This window comes from Schistocerca serialis, chromosome 8 (assembly GCF_023864345.2).
Source record: "Schistocerca serialis cubense isolate TAMUIC-IGC-003099 chromosome 8, iqSchSeri2.2, whole genome shotgun sequence".
NCBI classification, from domain to species: Eukaryota; Metazoa; Arthropoda; class Insecta; order Orthoptera; family Acrididae; genus Schistocerca; species Schistocerca serialis.
The window spans coordinates 93,527,666-93,551,412 of record NC_064645.1 but is presented as its reverse complement, the minus strand read 5'-3'; the positions used below and the strand labels follow the sequence as shown (position 1 = coordinate 93,551,412).

The 23,747-nt window shown below is 39.6% G+C and overlaps 1 long non-coding RNA gene across 1 annotated transcript; it reads right to left on the bottom strand.

The window, feature by feature from the left end:
- Positions 1-390: 390 nt before the first annotated feature.
- On the bottom strand, positions 391-23,743 carry LOC126416689 (uncharacterized). The gene is made up of 4 exons (XR_007575495.1): positions 22,226-23,743; positions 21,907-22,031; positions 11,000-11,083; positions 391-3,527 (listed from the first exon to the last, which is right to left on the bottom strand). It is a non-coding gene; the product is annotated as an uncharacterized LOC126416689 (long non-coding RNA).
- Positions 23,744-23,747: the final 4 nt, after the last annotated feature.

Below are 23,747 nucleotides of genomic sequence, written 5' to 3'. Positions count from 1 at the left end.
ATGTGGTCTCACAAACAAAAATTCTGCATAAAATGAGTGGTAAAATTCAGAATAGCTGACCAAATTGGATAGGATACTTTACTGTGAGTCATTATCTGTGAACTTGAGGCTCTCAGATCCATACTTAACTTGTGCTGAGACAACAAAGACGCGTGGAAACTAGATTCCAAACAGAAATTGAAATTAACGACATTTCAGAAAGCTATTCAATTATTCTATACTCATGAGATCACTTACGAAACTAGATTCCAAACAGAAATTGAAATTAGCGACATTTCAGAAAGCTATTCAATTATTCTATACTCATGAGATCACTGACGAACTAAATCGGACTGGACTGAGGAGATGCATTAGAGTCCACATGTTTGAACAGAGGTAGAGCCGAACAATGTCTTGCATGCATGGGCAAGTGCAACTGGTTATAATGTTCCAAAATTAACCAGAAAAATTCTGTATACCATTCAACAAGCAATGAGTGATGAGAGCATGATGTTAATTTTGACTGGAGCTGAAATACACAAAACTAAGATAATGAATTAACTATGAATAGGCACACTCAAACTTAGTCTGTTCCACCTGTCTTGCATCTGCCAGAGCACTGCCAAGTGAACTTCCTCCGGAAGTGTCCAGAGAGTTCCCAATTGTGTGGTGCCAATCTGTACAAGAACTTAGTCAAAGGCCAACTAAAACCTCTTTGCTATCTGGTGCGTGCTTTATAGAGTTGGCTATTCTGCCACAGTAGCAGACTGCTTTTACTACCACAGATCTAGATACTGAAATTTACCTTGTACGCTCTCATTCATGCTTTTGATTCATGAGTTGAGAGGAGGAAATGATGTATATACAGACATACTGCACATAGATGTATTGAATATGTGTATGAGGCTCTGATAATTACCAAAAATCTTAGTAAAAAGTGAGGTAAAATAAAGGTATTATACCTTGTGACCATGATAGACACACTCAGCTGCTGTCTCCTTTTTTAACGTAGTTTACAGTTTGCGCCCAGAACTGAGGTTCCAGAGATGGATACATAAGGTTAAATGTTAAACAAAATGATGAAGAGGCTCATGTAGAGACCCTTCATTGGTAATAATGCTCCCTACCAAAGAAAAGATACAGTTGAAGTGTATTTTGGCACACACACACTGCAATGTATAAGAGGAATAAAGGGATAGGGGGAGGGGGGAGGTGTTTATGGTTTGTCAAGTGTTCATGGAATAAATACCACATCTCATTTTAATGAGTCCATGTTGTTCTGCTACACTTCAAGTGTTTGTTAAGCATTTGTATGTTGCAACACTCATCTTTTAAAAGTCGAAGAGTTCACAACCTTGGACACTTTTTATTTGAACAGATATCTGGATTGGGCTTTACATCCATCACAATATCTATAAGAGGAAGATAAAAATAAAGCTATTTCCAATACCAACATGAACCTGTTACATGTAGATGGAAAAACAAGTGAGCATGTAATCTTATAATACAGTGACAAAGAACCCATAGTTGTTCACTGAATTATTGATAGTATATATGAATCTTAAATAATGGATAAAAGTTATAAATTTTTGCACAAGTGGCACTGGTGAAACGGGTGGCGACACTTTGAATTAGGTAATATTTAGTACAAGTAACAAAATGGCAGGAAGCACAGTCAAAGTGCAATTTATGTACTTGCCAGTTATGTATATCAGTCATTTTAGTAAAATGATATAAGAAAAAATATTGCAATGTTTAGATTCTGAACATAAAACTGTCAATTAATTATTCAAGAAAAAATTTATATGTTATTATTAAAAGGATAGATTGCCACATCAGTAGTTAGCTGAATTTTGATTCCTTATTTGTCTGGTTTGTTTGAGATGAACTGGGTACTGGCTTTACTTGGAAGTAATTGTTCCATCAGTTGTAATATTTTCACCAGGATGAAACAGCTGGGGTAGTTTTGCACAAGCTTGTTTCATATTTCAGAAATAGGACTGAACTTATCTTCTGGGATGCACTGAGCTTGGGAAATTTCTCACCAAAATGGAAGAATGTGATAGCAGAATTTGCCTCTTCTCATTTTATTGCTGATAAACTGAGCCCTGCAAGAATGCAACCAATGGTCATCCAACAAAACACTTTAAGCACAGAATGCACCTCTGACATACATGATACCAATCATTGTCTCCACATCCTCAAACAATATGATCCATGGTTTTTTTCCCCAAGCATTTGATTCTGTGAGTTTTTTATGATTCACAGCATCAAAAAGAAGTTGGAAAGTACTGATGATGGAGTCATCCACTTAGTGGCAGGCATATGCAGTGGGCCATCCTTCATACTTCAGGACATTGGAAGTGGCTCTTCTTGCAGGTGATGGTGTGTTATTGACCTTCCATTCCATCTCTAGCTACCACCTTCACTGGTAATTGTGCCAGTTGACCCACTACTTTCATTGTCAGTTGACTCTGATAGATAATCCAAATTTGAGTTTGATAAGTCACCTTCTGATTCAGTATTCGAGTTCTTCACAACCTCTTCATTAATAAGACCACACCGACATGAAATAAATGAAAATGCCCATTACAGGCAAAAAAGCTCTATCTAATGAAGCAAGTAATAACAGAAACACAAAATATGACTATAAAGTTACATTACTATGTTGAGCATGGAAACCTGTCTACAATGCACCTGTCATCATTTGAGGAAGCGACTGCTGACCAAACCAAATTGCAGTGGAGATACCTTTGTAGTTATGAGAACAGTAATATTCTAAAAAGGAGTTACACCACAAGTCAGTTGACCTTTCTCATTGTTCTACGTATTCCTCATGAAGTTTTAATGAAATCAAGAAAAATCAGCAAATTGCATTATGCTACTGTCAAAAGCAGAAGAAATGTTTGCTATCAACCCTACTTTGCATTACAGATAAGTGTGGAGTGTCAAGGTTTACCACAGCACAATCATAACAGTTAAACTCAGACCTTGGTACTTTAGCACTTGCTCCCTGATTCTAGAGTCAGACACATTTTGGGTGACAGTGTCTTGAATCATGACATCACTGTAATATCTACCACAATCACACTTAAACTTCCAATGCCTGGTTAGGCCTTGTAAATTAGCTACTCACTGTCTGTTAGTTTGATGAGGTTGCCTATGTAACCTGAAAAACTTGTACCGAGCAGCGGACAAGTCCACTTGTGCATCAGAGTATTTGTCTTTTGCAGAAATCATATCCTCACTGCACTTTCAGGGCAGGCAATGGAAAATAGTTTATATGCTAGCCTGTATACTGTGATGCCTAGCATTGCCAAAAAAATGTGATTTTCTGTCCATGCATTGAATATGATTTGCAGTGAAATGGGTGCCAAGCAGAGCATGTTAATCAAACCAGTCTTCCTGCTGTGTACCGAATGCCGAGAACTGTTGTGCATAGCCTTGGGTGCTTGTTGTGATGCTGTGAGTGATGCCAACAGATTTGTTTGCAATTTCATCAGTTGTGTCACTCCTGTCAGAAGTAGTTGAACTTTCTGAGCCTGCAACTGAGAAGCTTGGTTTACACATGGTTTCTGTGGTACACCCAAAAAAATTAAGTTGTTATATTAACTTAAGTATGTTGTTAAATTAACCTAATTATGTCATGTATTGGAAAATTCGACTCGTTCCACATCATTACGAAATATCGTATTCATGATCCATGGAGCTAGTATTAATCTAATCTAATCTAAACACTGCCCATGAATAGAAACAAAATGTAAATATTGGAGTTGTAAGGAATGTCTTGATTAGAAGTCAAAAACAATAATACACCCAAAAAAAAAAAAAAAAAAAATCAACCTCTGCAACAGAAAATAACAAAAACAGCAAAATGCAGGTCACAATGTTCTGACGCACAAAAAAAAGTCAGGAAAATGAGGTTGCTGAGTAGCTGCTCTGACAGCAGTACTAGGATTGTCTGATGCCAACCTATGAATTACAAAGTGACACACACCAAAGAAAACTATTAACTTGCAGAGAAATATGACAATGCTAACTTACACTGAAGCACCAAAGAAACTGGTATAGGCATGCGTATTCAAATACAAAGATATTTAAACAAGCAGAATATGGCACTATGGTCAGCAATGCTTATCTAAGACAACAAATGTCTGGCACAGTTGTTAGATCAATTACTGTGGCTACAACGGCAGGTTATCAAGATTTAAGTGAGTTTGAACGTGGTATAATAGTTGGCACACGCGCGATGGGACACAGATCTCCAAGGTAGCGATAAAGTGGGGACTTTCACACACGACCATTTCACGAGTGTACTGTGAATATCAGGAATCTGGTAAAACATCAAACCTCAGACATCGCTGTGGCTGGAAAAAGATCCTGCCAGAACGGGAGATATGACAACTGAAGAGAACTGTTCAATGTGACAGAAGTGCAATCCTTCCACAAACTGTTGCAGATTTCAATGCTGGGCCATCAAACATGTCAGTGTGTGAACTATTCAATGAAACATCATCGATATGACCACACAACACAAAGCTTTACACCTTGCCTCAGCCAGTCAACACTAACATTGGACTGTTGATGACTGGAAGCATGTTGCCTGATCAGATGACTCTCATTTCAAATTGTATCAAGCAGATAGATGTGTATGGGTATGGAGACAACATCATGAATCCATGGACCCTGCATGTCAGCAGGGGACTGTTCAAGCTGGTCGATGCTCCGTAATGGTGTGGGTCGTGTGCAGTTGGAGTGATATGGATCCCATGATACATCTAGATATGACTCTGACACGTGACACGTACTTAAGCATCCTGTCTGATCACCTGCATCCATTCATGTTCATTCTACATCTACACCTATACTCTGCGAGCATCTGACAGTGTGTGGTGGAGGGTACCTTGAGTATTTCTATCAGTTCTCCCTTCTATTCCAGTCTCGTATTGTTCGTGGAAAGAAAGATTGTCGGTATGCCTCTGTGTGGGCTCGCCTCTGTGTGGGCTCTAATCTATCTGATTTTATCCTCGTGGCCTCTTCACGAGATATACGTAGGAGGGAGCAATATACTGCTTGACTCCTCGGTGAAGGTATGTTCTCGAAACTTCAACAAAAGCCCGTACCGAGCTACTGAACGTCTCTCTTGCAGAGTCTTCCACTGGAGTTTATCTATCATCTCCATAATGCTTTCACAATTACTAAATGATCCTGTAATGAAGCACGCTACTCTCCATTGGATCTTCGCTGTCTCTTCCATCAAGCCTATCTGGTATGGATCCCACACCAGTGAGCAGTATTCAAGCATTGGGTGAACAAGTGTACTGTAACCTACATCCTTAGTTTTCGGACTGCATTTCCTTAGGATTCTTCCAATGAATCTCAGTATGGCATCTGCTTTACCAACGATTAATTTTATATGGTCATTCCATTTTAAATCACTCCTAATGCCTGCTCCCAGATAATTTATGGAATTAACTGCTTCCAGTTGCTGACCTGCTATACTGTAGCTAAATGATAAAGGATCTTTCTTTCTATGTATTTGCAGTGTATTACACTTGTCTACATTGAGAGTCAATTGACATTCCCTGCACATGCGTCAATTCGTTGCAGATCCTCCTGCATTTCAGTACAATTTTCCATTGTTACAACCTCTCAATATACTACAGCATCATCCGCAAAAAGCCTCAGTGAACTTCCAATGTTATCCACAAGGCCATTTACATATATTGTGAATAGCAACGGTCCTACGACACTCCCCTGCGGCACACCTGAAATGACTCTTACTTCAGAAGACTTCTCTCCATTGAGAATGACATGCTGCATTCCGTTATCTAGGAATGCTTCAATTTTATCACACAATTGGTCTGATAGTCCATATGATCTTACTTTGTTCATTAAATGACTGTGGGGAACTGTATCCAATGCCTTACACAATTCAAGAAACACAGCATCTACCTGGGAACCCGTGTGTATGGCCCTCTGAGTCTTGTGGACGAATAGCGTGAGCTGGGTTTCACATGATTGTCTTTTGTGCATTCTGATGTACTTGGGCAATTCCAGCAACACCCTACACATCCAGAATTGCTACAGGGTGGCTCCAGCAACACTCTTCTGAGTTTAAACACTTCTGCTGGCCACCAAACTCACCAGATGTGAACATTATTGAGTATATCTGGGGTGCCTTTCAACGTACTTTTCAGAAGAGACACCCACCCCCTCATACTCCTACAGGTTTATGGACAGCCCTGCAGGATTCATGGTGTCAATTCCCTCTGAAGTAGTTCAGACATTAGTTGAGTCCATTGCACATCATGTTTCAGCACTTCTGTGTGCTCACAGGAGCCCTACACAATATTAGGCAAGTGTAGCAGTTTCTTTGGTTCTGCAGTGTAATTTGGGCATTGTGTAAAATTTATACATGTCTGTCTTACCATAAATGGCAGTAATTCTTATTCTAATTAAAAAACAGAAGAGATACTTATATGTCTCAAAAGCCAATGAGTAGAGATTTACATCCATGTGCAACATTGTGGGTTTCTAAGAACTTTTACATAAGGTCTTTGATCTTGACTTTCAACTTTGAGTATCTCAAAACAACCCACCTACAGTTTTTTTTTAAAAAAATATGTTCTATTACTACAGCTGTTTGCAAAAACATGGTAACTATTAGGATGGCACACATAAGGCATCATGCCCAAAATTTATTTGGTCTACATAAGTACTCTATAAAAATGCAGTATACCAGAAATGTCTGCCAAGAAAGAATGCATGGTCATAACCACAATTGTAATCAACAACATTACACTTAAAGTAAATCTTGCAAAAGGTGCTACAGTAGGTGCAGGAGTAAACGTACTCAAAAATATGAATAATGCCTTCATGCAGAGAGCCACACATCAGGATTGGAATGTAACTGATAGCAGTATGGCATTATGAAACTTGACTAACATCACTTGCCATCAGGTGGTAAGAATGTATAGGGACAATGGTGCTGTACATGCCGATAGAAATAGTTGGATATCCTTACATTAAAAATATAAATAATAAATGAAACAATATAAGTATAAAGCTAGAAATATTATATACAACAGTGCGTACAGAATATAAGATTCAATAAACAGCTTTACAGTCTGAGAATCGTGGGGTTTATAAAAATTTGATATTGCTCTTGTATTGACTTTTATGTAGCACAGAAGCATGGGGATTTTGCCACTAGGTATGGAGAGCATACATGTGGGAATAATGGCATGCTGTGATACCATTTGAGAGACAAAAGCCATGGCATGCTTCCCATGGATAATGGTTTGAGCGTCATGCATGTTGAGCCTAAGGGATGTGATCTTGATATTCTTGAGTAATTGGAAATTCATGTGCAATGCTCAACCAATCCCTCCAACATTATTAATAAACAAATAGGTTCTAGCTGGCAATTATTCTTTAACATCTTCAATGATTTGTTGACAGCGTAATTTTGCCCTCTCCTATTTTCTGTGCTTACACATTGTACATCTTACATGTGTTCCTGCTAGTTTTCATTACACAGGCACCTGCAAAGCCCCACTGATTAGCCTAGCAGTAGCTTGAGTACCCAACTTCTCACATTCTGTATGTTTCATTATGTCTCACATGAGTTCAATTCCATTACAGCAAGTGTGTGTTTAATAATGACCCTCTTATGCAACATGTGACAGTTACATGATCTTTCAACCAGTACAATGAATATTCTGACTCTTTATAACCTATGCTTCTATTAGTATGTCATGTCCTTCAGCTTGCTTTTGATTTAAGCACTTTCTATTTTATATACAGTTTGCTCAACTAATGTTTAAATAAGAAAAATTCAGGTTGTGTCCTTTCCATTATAGTCTTTTTCTTCTCAGAAAGATGTGTTTATTTTTTCTAAGAAGGTAGTAACTTTAAAAAAAAAATCTTCATAAGAAATTCTTCATTCGTTGCTCAGTTATGTTAGCCTTACTTTTGCCACTGTGCTATTACTTGATTGTTAACTGAGCCTGCAGATTCTAATATCCCTAAGTGGGACACGAAACTAATTTCATGCACTCTTTCCTATTCTTTGGTTAATTTTTATCATGTATCCTCTGGCTGTAGCCGTTTACTTCTGTGCCAGTAGTTTCTAATATTAGGTTTTCCTTAAGGCTTTTTTATTACTATTAGCTCTCTGTCAACTTTTTTGCCTGTGCTTCATACATTGTCTCTTACATCAATACTTTGTATTGTAATAGTAGATTAAAATAATTATAAATGCACACACAGACTTCTACAAAATTGCTTATGCACTTAATATTTTGTCGAAGTGCCACCACCTATATAATAAACATACCTGTCTGTTATAACTTCAAATTGAACAAATATATTTCAAGAAGAGGCAATACATGAAAGTCACAGGTCAAGTAAACAGAGTAAGATGTGTGTACACTTTAACAGTCAAATCATAACTGAGTCTGAGTCTAGCGGGCACTGGCTGGCTGGCCGCTTAGGTGGCGCTGCTGCTGCATGGCTGGCAGACAGTACCGCATGTAGAGGACGCACGTAACTGTGTGGAGGCACTTTGAAAGATCGGCGAGTCACAACACTGTCCTCATCCTAAATGTGCCTATTTACTGCCATGCTAATAAACATACCTGTCCTCATCCTAAATGTGCCTATTTACTGCCATGTGTGTGATTATATATTGTCACTCAGATTAACTTTTTTACCTTTTTTTGTATGATTAGTGTATTACAAGTAGTTTGTATTTTACCATTTTGTTTTACATTTTACTAATGTGATTCAAATAATGTCATTCTTTCAACTCCATCTTGCCGCCTGATGGCAATTACAGTCAGCTATTTTTTGTAAAGCTGTTTATTTTGTATGAATACTGCACTATGAGTGATTTGTATTTTACCATATACTATTAATGTGGTGCAGATAACATCATTTTTTCAACTCATTGTCACAGCATTGTGGCAGTTCATGTCTGTTACTATTTATAAAGATGCTTTCTGGACCCTGTATTCTGGATTCACTGTTATACACTGAAGAGCCAAAGAAACTGGCACACCTGCCTAATATTGTGTAGAGCTCCCACAAGCACACAGAAGTGCCGCACATGATGTGTCATTGACTTGATTAATGTCTGAAATAGGGCTGGAGGGAACTGACACCATGAATCCTGCAAGGCTGTCCATAATCTGTAAGAGTACAAGGGGGTGGAGATCTCTTTGAACAGCATGTTGCAAGGCATCCCAGATATGCTCAACAACGTTTATGACTGGGGAGATTGGTGGCCAGCGGAAGTGTTTAAACTCAGAAGAGTGTTACTGGGGCCACCCTGTAGCAATTCTGGACATTTGGTGTGTCGCATTGTCCTGCTGGAATTGCCCACATCCATTGGAATGCACAATAAACATAAACTGATGCAGGTGATCAGAGAGGGTGCTTACATACATGTCACCTGTCAGAATTGTATCTAGACATATCAGGAGTCCCACATCACTCCAAATGCTCATGCCCCACACCATTACAGAGCCTCCACCAGCTTGAATAGTCCCCTGTTGACATACAGGGTCCATGGATTCATGAGTTTGTCTCCATACCCATACACGTCCATCCACTTGATACAATTTGAAACAAGACTCGTCTGACCAGGCAACATGTTTCCAGTCATCGACAGTCCAATGTCAGTGTTGACAGGTCTAGGTGAGGCATAAAGCTTTGTGTTGTGCAGTCATCAAGGGTACATAAGTGAAAGCCCATATCGATGATGTTTCACTGAATGGTTCGTACACTGACATGTTTGATGGCCCAGCGTTGAAATCTGCAGCAATTTGCAGAAGCACTGCACTTCTGTCACGTTGAATGTTTCTCTTCAGTCGTTGTTGGTCCAGTTCTTGTAGGATCTTTTTCTGGCCACAGCGATGTCTGAGGTTTGTTGTTTTGCCAGATTCCTGATATTCATGGTACATTCATGAAATGGTCATATGGGAAAATCCCCAGTTCGTCGCTACCTTGGAGATGCTGTGTCCCATCACTCGTGCACCGACTATGGTTCACCATGTTCAGATTCACTTAAATCTTGATAACCTGCCATTGTAGCAGTAGTAACCAATCTAACAACTGTAACACACTTGCTGCCTTATATAGATGTTGCCAACAGCTGCACCATATTGTGATATCCGTAAAGCCTTGTAACACAATCCCGCTATTAGTCAAGTTCCAATACTGATGCATGATACAAATGACTCCATACTGTGTATGGAGGCTATACTTTATGTAACACCTTTTGCAAAATTTGCATTAAGTGATGCATTGTTAATTACATTTCTGGTCATGGCTGTGCGTTTCTCCTTGAAAGATTTTTCTGATGATGGGCAGAGCACTAAATGTATCAATAAGCCACTTTTGAATAACAAAGTGAATAGTTATTTTAGTGACCCATTCAGCAGTGGGTAAAGATTCAAATTTACATAATGGTCATGTGCCTCCTATGTGACTTCATGTTGCACCTTCAGAAAAATTTCACCAGTTGGTGACTGCTATTGGGTGTTGTTCCCAACCTTTGTCTGAGTAGGCACTAGTGAAACTTGGAGAGATTGCCAAATGTTTGGTTGGCCACTCAAGGGTAGCTCCAATGTGTTTCCAAATTGGGGCTAACAGTGATCCGAGGATCATGGTTAACAGTGATCCAAGGATCATGGTTAATTGCAAGAAATTTTATACAAATATTGGGTTGTACACCATTCTTCTGATGAGGATGTGAAATGGAACTTGAGAAAAATAGTTCAGAAATAAGATTTATTGTAACAGTTAATAATACAAATTGTAATTAACAGAAATTTCTTGCCCCCCAAACTATGATGGAAGAAGAGCAAACAGTGAAGTGCCATATGAAGAACTGTAAAACTAAATACATAGGTGCTTACTGCATTTTGATACTGTAGTGATTCAGACAAAAATTATAGTAATTTACATTGAGACAGATGTGTAAATTTCACTCAATTGTGCACACTTGACAAACCTGTAATTTTCTTCAGAACTGTCATATATCTCTGGAAATTGGTACTTTTCCATCTCTTCACTTGCATCACGGAATGCACCAAATCTGAAAGAAATCTGAGTGATTCAGGTTGAGGATTGAGTGTTGCATTGAATTGACATGGAATTAACCAGCCATAAAGTATTAATCATCAAGTTAAAAAAAAAAAAAAACAGTCTGCATCCAGGAAACGTGGTGATGGTATTGGCCACTCTCTCTGCACTCAAAGCAACAACACAGTTTTCCAAAAAAAGGATGAGTTGATGGAGACATTAGTTGTAGAAGTCTGCAGTTTGGCTGTTAAGGAAACATTAAACCTTGGAAATCACCTCATTATCATTCTGAAAATGCTTGCCATGTAATTAATTCTTCATCGAAGGAAAGAGGGAAAAGTCAGAGGGTACTGCATCAGAAGAATATGGGGGTGGGGGAGGGAGGGGAACTGGGTAACAAACAATTATCACATGTGAATGTATGCCATCCAGAATGAATTGGGATGTAATGGAGCAAAATCACCCTGTCCCCTGTCATCCTGTCCCATGACACTCAATCCAGACAGCCTCACATAACCTCATCAGGAGAATTTGATAATATGCTCCTGTGACAGTTTACTGCTTATGAGTATATCAGTGCTATACCATGGCCATCCCAAAAAAACGCTAACCATCATCTGATGGTGGTTAATTCTTCACCTTTTCTGGTGGTGACGTATCCACTGTTTCCTATTCTCCTCTATGGCAGGGCCATAGTGATACACCTGGCAACCATCCATTGTGATTACAAGCTCAAGAAGTTACCTGATTTACATGATACAACTGTTACATTCAGCTGTTATCTCAGTTTGGCACACTTTCTGAATGGATGTCAGCAGTTCTGGAACCCAGTCGATGACAGCCTTTGCTTATTCAAAATTTCATGCAGGATATTGAAAACTTACTCGCGGGTGAGTTTCACTTTTTCCACTATCACCTCAAAAGTGACACACGGGTCTTTCAGCACCAGAGCTCCATTTCTCTTGCAATTCCCAGTTGTTCACAGAGAGAGATGATGTGCAAAGTCATTCTTGTTGTTGTTGTTGTTGCAGTCCTCAGTCCCGAGACTGGTTTGATGCAGCTCTCCATGCTACCCTATCCTGTGCAAGCTTCTTCATCTCCCAGTACCTACTGCAACCTACATCCTTCTGAATCTGCTTAATGTATTCATCTCTTGGTCTCCCTCTACGATTTTCACCCTCCACACTGCCCTCCAATACTAAATTTGTGATCCCTTGATGCCTCAGGACATGTCCTAGCAACCGATCCCTTCTTCTAGTCAAGTTGTGCCACAAACTTCTCTTCTCCCCAATCCTATTCAATACCTCCTCATTAGTTACATGATCTACCCACCTAATCTTCAACATTCTTCTGTAGCACCACATTTCAAAAGCTTCTATTCTCTTCTTGACCAAACTATTTATTGTCCATGTTTCACTTCCATACATGGCTACACTCCATACAAATACTTTCAGAAACGACTTACTGACACTTGAATCTATACTCGATGTTAACAAATTTCTCTTCTTCAGAAACGCTTTCCTTGCCATTGCCAGTCTACGTTTTATATCCTCTCTACTTTGACCATCATCAGTTATTTTGCTCCCCAAATAGCAAAACTCCTTTACTACTTTAAGTGTCTCATTTCCTAATCTAATTCCCTCAGCATCACCCGACTTAATTCAACTACATTCCATTATCCTCGTTTTGCTTTTGTTGATGTTCATCTTATATCCTTCTTTTAAGATACTGTCCATTCCATTCAACTGCTCTTCCAAGTCCTTTGCTGTCTCTGACAGAATTACAATGTCGTCGGCGAACCTCAAAGTTTATATTTCTTCTCCATGGATTTTAATACCTACTCCGAATTTTTCTTTGGTTTCCTTTACTGCTTGCTCAATATACAGATTGAATAACATCGGGGAGAGGCAAAAACCCTGTCTCACTCCCTTCCCAACAACTGCTTCCCTTTCATGCCCCTCGACTCTTATAACTGCCATCTGGTTTCTGTACAAATTGTAAATAGCCTTTCGCTCCCTGTATTTTACCCCTGCCACCTTCAGAATTTGAAAGAGGGTATTCCAGTCAAGATTGTCAAAAGCTTTCTCTAAGTCTACAAATGCTAGAAACGTAGGTTTGCCTTTCCTTAATCTATTTTCTAAGATAAGTCGTAGGATCAGCATCGCCACAGGTGTTCCAACATTTCTGTGGAGTACAAACTGATCTTCACCGAGGTCGGTTTCTACCAGTTTTTCCATTTGTCTGTAAGGAATTCGCGTTGGTATTTTGCAGCTGTGACTTATTAAACTGATAGTTCGGTAAGTTTCACATCTGTCAACACCTGCTTTCTTTGGGATTGGAATTATTATATTCTTCTTGAAGTCAGAGGGTACTTCACCTGTCTCATACATCTTCTTCACCGGATGGTAGAGTTTTGTCAGGACTGGCTCTCCCAAGGCCGTCAATAGTTCTAATGGAATGTTGTCTACTCCCGGGGCCTTGTTTCGACTCAGGTCTTTCAGTGCTCTGTCAAACTCTTCACGCAGTATCGTATCTCCCATTTCATCTTCATCTACATTCTCTTCCATTTCCATAATATTGTCCTCAAGTACATCACCCTTGTATAGACCCTCTATATACTCCTTCCACCTTTCTGCTTTCCCCTCTTTGCTTAGAACTGGGTTTCCATCTGAGCTCTTGATATTCATACAAGTGGCTCTCTTTTCTCCAGAGGTCTCTTTAATTTTCCTGTAGGCTGTATCTATCTTACCCCTAGTGAGATAAGCCTCTACACCCTTACATTTGTCCTCGAGCTATCCCTGCTTAGCCAGTTTGCACTTCCTGGCGATCTCATTTTTGAGACGTTTGTATTCCTTTTTGCCTGCTTCATTTACTGCATTTTTATATTTTCTCCTTTCATCAATAAAATTCAATATTTCTTCTGTTACCCAAGGATTTCTACTAGCCCTCGTCTTTTTACCTACTTGATCCTCTGCTGCCTTCACTACTTCATCCCTCAGAGCTACCCATTCGTCTTCTACTGTATTTGTTTCCCCCATTCCTGTCAATTGTTCCCTTACGCTCTCCCTGAAACTCTGTACAACCTCTGGTTTAGTCAGTTTATCCAGGTTCCATCTCCTTAAATTCCCACCTTTTTGCAATTTCTTCAGTTTTCATCTACAGTTCATAACCAATAGATTGTGATCAGAGTCCACATCTACCCCTGGAAATGTCCTACAATTTCAAATCTGGTTGCTAAATCTCTGTCTTACCATTATATAATGTATCAGATACCTTTTAGTATCTCCAGTATTCTTCCATGTATACAACCTTCCTTTATGATTCTTGAACCAAGTGTTAGCTATGATTAAATTATGCTCTGTGCAAAATTCTACCAGACGGCTTCCTCTTTCATTTCTTAGCCCCTATCCATATTCACCTACTATGTTTCCTTCTCTCCCTTTTCCTACTGTTGAATTGCAGTCACCCATGACTATTAAATTTTCGTCTCCCTTCCCTACCTGAATAATTTCTTTTATCTCATCATACATCTCTTCAATTTCTTCGTCATCTGCAGAGCTAGTTGGCATATAAATTGTACTACTGTAGTAGGCGTGGGCTTCGTGTCTATCTTGGACCCACAATAATTCGTTCACTATGCTGTTGGTAGTAGCTTACCCGCACTCCTATTATTTATTCATTATTAAACCTACTCCTGCATTACCCCTATTTGATTTTGTATTTATAACCCTGTATTCACCTGACCAGAAGTCTTGTTCCTCCTGCCACTGAACTTCACTAATTCCCACTATATCTAACTTTAACCTATCCATTTCCCTTTTTAAATTTTCTAACTTACCTGCCCGATTAAGGGATCTGACATTCCACGCTTCGATCCGTAGAATGCCAGTTTTCTTTCTCCTGATAACGACATCCTCCTGAGTAGTCCCCGCCCGGAGATCCGAATGGGGGACTATTTTACCTCCAGAATATTTTACCCAAGAGGACGCCATCATCATTTAACCATACAGTAAAGCTGCATGCCCTCGGGAAAAATTACGGCTGTAGTTTCCCCTTGCTTTCAGACATTTGCAGTACCACAACAGCAAGGTCGTTTTGGTTAGTGTTACGAGGCCAGATCAGTCAATCATCCAGACTGTTGCCCCTGCAACTACTGAAAAGGCTGCTGCCCCTCTTCAGGAACCACACGTTTGTCTGGCCTCTCAACAGATACCCCTCCGTTGCGGTTGCACCTACGGTACGGCTATCTGTATCGTTGAGGTACGCAAGCCTCCCCACCAATGGCAAGGTTCATGGTTCATGGGGGGAAGGAAGTCATTCTTAATCATTCAGAATTATATGACCTTGTGGAAGTGTCTGCACCACATAATCCCTGTTTCACATGAGGGTACATTATCACCATACACCCGCACCAGATCAGCATGGATTGTTGCAGTGGATTACCACACAATACTGCACTTAACCACATGGCTGTGTCACTTTCTTTTGGGTGATCTAGCATATTCTGCTGTCCTGGGGAAGGGGGTTTCAGTGTATTCCAGGGCTGCAGACATGTACTTCCAAACAAACAAAAATTTTACTATATAACTTTATTTTTTGAGGTGGTAATTAAGACGCTGACTACCTCTGCTAATTACTGTATAAGATGGCAAATCTGAAACTCCCAAGAAAGTCCTTCCTCTTTCTTCAATTTTACAAGCATTTAGATACTTCTTTTAATATTTCTGTAATTCAAGGAATAAATCACAAAAACTGATAGTTAATGATAAAAGTAATAATGTTTTGGAAGTAATGCCAAATTAAGTGTGTGAATTCAGTTTAAGTATGGAGTAAGCAAAGGTGCCTTAGTGGAAATTGTTAAAGCAGGAGGGAAAGGAACTTGGAGAAATACTTACAGGACACCTCTGATGAAGACAATTCTTCAAAACTGGAAACTATAATAATCACCAATAGAAGAAAAATAATACTCGCATTCAATAAAGAAATGAACAAAACTATAGAAAAGAGCACTGGGTATGAATTAACTCTTAGCTTGAGGTTAATACGAGGGCAGTTCAATAAGTAATGCAACACATTTTTTTTCTGAAACAGGGGTTGTTTTATTCAGCATTGAAATACACCAGGTTATTCCCCAATCTTTTAGCTACACAACACTATTTTTCAACGTAATCTCCATTCAATGCTACGGCATTATGCCACCTTGAAATGAGGGCCTGTATGCCTGCACGGTACCATTCCACTGGTCGATGTTGGAGCCAACGTCGTACTGCATCAATAACTTCTTCATCATCCGCGTAGTGCCTCCCACAGATTGCGTCCTTCATTGGGCCAAACATATGGAAATCTGACGGTGCGAGATCAGGGCTGTAGGGTGCATGAGGAAGAACAGTCCACTGAAGTTTTGTGAGCTCCTCTCGGGTGCGAAGACTTGTGTGAGGTCTTGCGTTGTCATGAAGAAGGAGAAGTTCGTTCAGATTTTTGTGCCTACGAACACACTGAAGTCGTTTCTTCAATTTCTGAAGAGTAGCACAATACACTTCAGAGTTGATCGTTTGACCATGGGGAAGGACATCGAACAGAATAACCCCTTCAGCGTCCCAGAAGACTGTAACCATGACTTTACCGGCTGAGGGTATGGCTTCAAACTTTTTCTTGGTAGGGGAGTGGGTGTGGCGCCACTCCATTGATTGCCGTTTTGTTTCAGGTTCGAAGTGATGAACCCACGTTTCATCGCCTGTAACAATCTTTGACAAGAAATTGTCACCCCCAGCCACATGACGAGCAAGCAATTCCGCACAGATGGTTCTCCTTTGCTCTTTATGGTGTTCAGTTAGACAACGAGGGACCCAGTGGGAACAAACCTTTGAATATCCCAACTGGTGAACAATTGTGACAGCACTACCAACAGAGATGTCAAGTTGAGCACTGAGTTGTTTGATGGTGATCCGTCGATCATCTCGAACGAGTGTGTTCGCACGCTCCGCCATTGCAGGAGTCACAGCTGTGCACGGCCGGCCCGCACGCGGGAGATCAGACAGTCTTGCTTGACTTTGCGGCGATGATGACACACGCTTTGCCCAACGACTCACCGTGCTTTTGTCCACTGCCAGATCACCGTAGACATTCTGCAAGCGCCTATGAATATCTGAGATGCCCTGGTTTTCCGCCAAAAGAAACTCGATCACTGTACATTGTTTGCAACGCACATCCGTTACAGACGCCATTTTAACAGCTCCGTACAGCGCTGCCACTTGTCGGAAGTCAATGAAGCTATACGAGACGAAGCAGGAATTGTTGAAAATATTCCACAAGAAATTTCCGGTTTTTTCAACCAAAATTGGCCGAGAAAAATAATGTGTTGCATTACTTATTGAACTTCCCTCATATGTTTTGAAAAAGCTTTTGACTCATTTTCATCCAGTCTATGCTAATGACTCTTGAGAAGCACAGTACTGACTGATTCTGTTACTATACTGAAGAGTATACACAACTGTATTACAGATTCAATTAGACATAATCCAAATAGTGAGTAATTCACAGTTGAATCAGGTATGGAAAATGAGTATTGCCCCCCTCCCCACCCTCCCCCAAGAAAATTTCAGATTCTTAAACTGGAAAAATGAAGAAGGAATATCTGAAACACCTTCATTTCACTTACAATGATGTAGTATGTGCATCTGGCACAAATAAACAACTGTTAATGTATGAACTTAATAGAGCCAGTTTAAAAGTAATTCTATAAATTATTATAATTATGCACAATCAACACCGTGTAAAGAAAATTCTGTAAGTTTACAATGAAGCTGTATGGCATAGGGTGTCTGCAATGGACTGGACGGACAGCAGAACAGACATGTGGAAGAGTAAAAGTGGCCTGTAATACTTACGGTAAATAAAAGAGTTTTTGAAATGAAGCTTTCAGTGTTTCTGAAATGGAAAACTCAGTCATTGTATATTAGTCATTTTTTGAATTAATGGCAGTGATACTTGAATTTTTAGTGCAGCAACCATTCAAAAGTGAGAGCTGTCCTGTGAACAGTGTAGAAAGACATTTTGGACGAAAAGAACACCATTATATAAAATAAGCAGAAAAGAGGCAGGAGGAAGATGGAAGCACATTGCAGCTGGCTATGATGCCTGAAAATGTATAAAGGCAGCCTTCAACTAGCAGTAAATGTCAAATCACTAATGATGATAACAAGAGTTTAACAGGAGCACTTTTTAAAAGAGAAATAGTAATGGCTTCCCAGCCCTGCCCCACCCCCTCAAAAGTGGATTTTCCTCCCCTTGCATACATGTATAAAGTAATATAAAATTAATTCCCGTAATACCAGTGTCAGCAGATTAGCACCACCCAATTTTCTTCTCCAAGATAATCACTAAGAATGCTTAAAGTATATAAATGTGCGCCTGCTGTTACTGTTTGCTTGCATGATTTTTTTCTTATCTGGAGGTACAAGAGGAGTTCACGTGGAAATTTAAGAAGCCAGCACCAACAAGAGCTAACGTCTTGTTACTTCTCTGTAAGTTCCAAAGAACTGGAAACATTACCAATGAATCATGTGCACAAACTTTTGTCATAATCAGATGTGTTCCCTGTTTGTTTACACTGAAGAACAACTTGCGGCATCCTGTTTTGTAGATATAAAAGTAATACTAATAGTAATAATAAGTAAAATCGATGAGAGAAATTTCACAGCCTTTCACAACGGAGACATTGGTAAGACAAGGAGATCACTCTCAAACTGAGTGCTTGAGAAAGCAATAAAAGTGTAGCAGAAGCAGTAAGTTATCCATAAAGTTAACCATACAGTCACGTTAGACAGATGATTATTAGAGATAAATTGCCTTGATTTGCAGGTGATCTTGCAGTTGTGATGAGTACAACACTTCAAATACCTCAGTGAAGTTGTGCTGGCGTAAGCTGGTGCCAGCACACCATGACGCATAGAGATCATAAGAAGATTGATCGACACCAACAACAGACTTGCTGGAAACATGCCACCAATGCCTTCTCAGCTGCCAGTATTTAGAATTGCTGCCGCAGATCGGAGGGGTGGTTAGTGTAGTTAGTTTGAGTCTGTATGCCATGTGAGTTCCAGTGTGTCACCAAAACAGAGTTGTTGTCACAGCCTCTAGCTTAGAATCAGACAGCACATAGTAAACATAATAGCCTTCATAGTGGACTTTGTACTTCACCAGCAGTGAGGCTAAAGTGGACTATATAGGAGAGGTTATACCACAGCATATGGAAGCTTAAGTAGCTCTTTGTTTATGTTAATAAAGAACCCAGTTAATAACTGCATGCAGTTTGTATTATAGAATGAGAATACCGGCCACCAACCAAAATCCTCTCCTTGCTTCCCATGGTACAGTTTTACAGAGGCAACAATGATGTTTGGTTTGTGAGGCACTCAACTGTGCGGTCATCAGTGCCTGTACAAAGTCCCAATTTTTACACAGTCCAATTTTTTTACCCAATCCAATCTAGTCACTGTCACAAATTATGATGACAAGGAGGAGTAGGGGGAGGAGGAGGGGGAGGAGGACGAGGAAATGATGAGTACAACACAAACACCCAGTCCCCGGGCAGAGAAATTCCCCAATCCAGCCAGGAATCGAACCCAGGACCCTGCGATCCAGAGGCAGCAACGCTCAGCACTAGACCGTGAGCTGCACACCAGAGACAATGAGATGACATAAAAGCTGCTAACGAGGATTCAACAAAAATGATAGGGAAAACTGAATTGATGAAAGAGCTAATGATACTAAATTCAAAGAAACAGAAGCAGCACATTGTAAACTGATGTCCAGGGGGACAGAATCTAAGTGGCATGTGTGGTGAAGAGGCACTGACGTCGTGATTGTCATGTTGTAGGGCATGCTCTGCAACAGGTAATTGTATGTAGTCAATATAGATCTTCTGTCTATGCCTGTTTATAATAACTGATAACTTGGTGGTACTCACACCAATCTAGAAGGCCAAATAGTGTTTAAACAACAGCTGATACATGACATGTGTCACTTCACAGGTGGCTCTCCTTTCAATAGCACATATTTTGCCAGTTACAGGGCTGGTATGGGTAGTGGTAGGAGGGTGCATAGGGCAAGTCTTACAGTGGGGATGGTAAAAGGGGTAGGAACCATAGGGTGGACAATTGATTGCAAAAGGAACATAACATGTGACCAGAATATTGTGGAGATTCGGTACACAATGAAAAATTATTCTAGGTGTGGCGGGCAGAATGTCAGACAGAATAGACCTCATTGCAGGGAATGAATTTAGGAAGTCATAGCCTTGTCTAAGAAGGTGATTAATACATCAAGACCAGGTCAGTATTGAGTGACAGGAGATGTACTCTTAAGTTGTTTTTTGGAGGGATCAGTGGTACCAAGATTGGATGTGATGATCCAGGAAATCTGCTTTTGAACTCGGCTTGTGGGGTAATTACATCCAGTGAAGCCTCAGGTGAGAATGATTGTGTATTGGTGTAAAGAGTCTGCATCCAAAAAAATATGTCTGCCTCAGTTGCCAAGGCTTTATGGGAGCGAACGTTTGACATGGAATGGATGACAACTATCAAAATGTAAGTACTGTTGTTTATTAGGAGGTTTAATGTGAAAAGAATTGTGTAGTTAACTCTCAGTGAGAATGAGGTAATCATCAAAGAAAGGGGCATGAGATTTGGAATAGGACCATGTGAAGGTTTCAAACATTTTAACACATCATCCTCACCATGAGTCCATATGGCAAAGATATCATCAATGTATATAAGACAAACCAGATGCTGAAGGCTTATGGATCTCAGAAAAGCCTCCTCCAAGTGACCCATAAAAATGTTGGCACAAGAAGGACCTATCCTGGTTCCCATGACCATGTCCCTCATCTTTCTGTATGTCTGTCTCTCAAAGGTGAAGTCGTCGTTTGTAAGTATAAAGTTGATTAAGTTGTGCAGAAAGGACCATATATTTGGAATAAGGTGAGTGTTGGTTGAGGTAAGGTTCACCAGCAGACAGACCATGTACGTGGGGAATATTGGTGTAGAGGAAGGCGGCATCAATGGTAAAAAGCAAGGCATGTGTTGGGAGTGGGGCAGGCTCAGATTTCAGATAGTCAAGAAATTACTTGGTGTCTTTGATGTAGGATGGGTCCTTGTGCTATAGGTTACAGGCATTGACCAACTAAAGCAGATTTATGTTAAGTGGGCACTTTGGAACCAATAGCTATGGGACAGCCTGGGTGATTGCATTTTTGGACATTAGGAAGAAGGTAAGATGTGGGAATGCGTGATTTGGATGGGCTAAGAAGTTCTATGGATTGATGCCTTAGTCCTTGTGAGGGCCCTTAGGTTTTAAGGAGGGACTGTAGCTCAGTTTGTATCACAAGGATGGGATCTTGATGGCAGATGCTATATGTAGAAGTGTCATCTAAGGAAACAAAATGTGTAGAATATTTGGACAGTTTATGTTCAGGTTCAGAAGAGTATGATCTAATTAAAATGAAAGACAGAGGCTGTTTATTCGCTATTTCAAAAAAAGTTTTAACATTACACAAAGTAGCAGAGCATGCTTTCACAAGTAATTCAAGTTTGTTACATAAGAGAAATAAAAATACAATGCTTAGGTCCCAAATAGAAATGTTCTCAACCAGACATAGATGTCAATGCAGAGTATTGTTACGTGTCATTGGTATTTTCACCTGTAAGATTCGTTACTTCAGTAAAAAGAAATCTGCAGACAGAACAAATTTTTGGAAAGCTTGTTCTGTTTAGGAGGTAATAACCATTTAAACATTAATCAGTGATAACTAGAATAAGGATAGATATTGGTGTATACCTTGATATATTTGTGTACCTTGATGCACTCATTTACTTCTATATTAAGGTTCATTCATTCGCATTCACCTTGCCACATGATATTCCCAGATTTTTGAGACCATGAAGAAACTTGACAAAAGCTAGCTGAAAAATGAAGAACATTTACAAACCTTCTGAAGCATCGTAAGTTTCTGTTGTGATTGAAAACTTCATTGCTTTTTGGAAGGCATGGAGAATTACTTTGTGTATTTGCTTTCTAAAGTAATTAATTAACTTTTAGACAGTTGCAGTACTGGTAGGTATTGTGTGTTCCGATTCCATTAAAATTACAGGATTACCTTTAATAATTTGATGTTTTAGAAAAACTGTTTGCCACTGTACATCTAATGACGTAATTATTGCAGTAGCTGTTATATAAAAAGATCATGAGAATGCACTTGTTTGTTTTGGGATTAGTGTTCGTATACTGCAGATAAATTATTCCACTTTGGAAGTAGATGCTTGCCTTTATTTCCTGCATATAGGCCTAATCGAGGCATTAATATTTTAACAATAGTAGAGGTGTGGTCCCTCCAGCATTATTCTTCAGTGTCAGTTGTTAACTCACGTTTCAGTTTTTCTAGTTTTGAAGAAATATTTCAGTTTGTCAATTTTTCATTCTCTCTTACAAGATTCTCATTTACTGCAATACGTTCTGGATTCCTATATCCTTTGTCATCGCCTCCCTCCCCCTCTAGCAAATAAACGCATGATATGAAATGTCAGTGGCTCATTTACAATTTGTGAATCTCTCATGAACTGTACACCAGTAATTGTTTTTACTGCATTATGCTAATTGTTTAAATGAAATATGTATTCACACTGCGTTTGAAATTATAATTTCGGATCAGAAGTACCAACGCAGATTACCAAGCGAAAGTGCTCTGCGATACTGAATCCTAAAATCCACTTGGTGGTGGAAACTCATTTTGCGTCCATGTAATACGTAACAATAAAATGATTCACTGGAAAGCCGTTTTATCAAGATGCACAATGGAGAGCATTAGGTATTACTTTCACAACGTGGAATCAACTGAACGCTACTATGCATGGGCAGTGCTGTTTAGGTAGTAATGTAACTGATTGCAGTCAAAGACTCCCGTTTTTTACCTATGTAACACAAAGTTTTTTTCAACTTGAAATGTATGTATTCTGCACGGTATGAACAATTTAAATTAACGCAAGTTTTTTGTGTAACGTTTTTCTCTGAATTCTGTGTCGTTCTCCGACAGTTATAGATTTATGTATTGGATATGCGGTATCTTTGGTGCAGAAAACTGTGTATTAAAACAAACTGAAAATGATCCTAAACTGAATTTTGCAGGCTGTGTATTCTACCGTCCGTTTTTGAGCTGTCACCCAAATGTCCTTTTTGGGGTTAACAGTGTTTATATAAACGCCACACATACTATTGAGAAACGATTTATATTAAACTTTTGTGCCATGTATTCAAAGGTAATTTCGTTTCTAGTTGTAACTGCAAAACACACATTGTCCATCACTGCCCCTTTGTGTTATTCGGTTTGATTCACTGCTCACGGTTTTGCCTCTCTATGGCATTCTTTGCCCACAAGTGCTAACAACCTCATTATGACGAACTTAGTGGTCCCGTGGCGTGGCTTTCGAAAAAAGTGACCTTGATGTGTAACACAGTTACTGTCATTTAAGATAAGATATTGCTCGCGCAAGTAAGGCCTTTAAAGCTAGATATCAAGAGCATTATTTCGCTTCAATGCACTCTTGCGCCTCCCTGACAGTTTAGCGTTAAACACTGCAGATAAATATTTCAAGGACAGCCCGCACTCAGAATGCACATGTCAT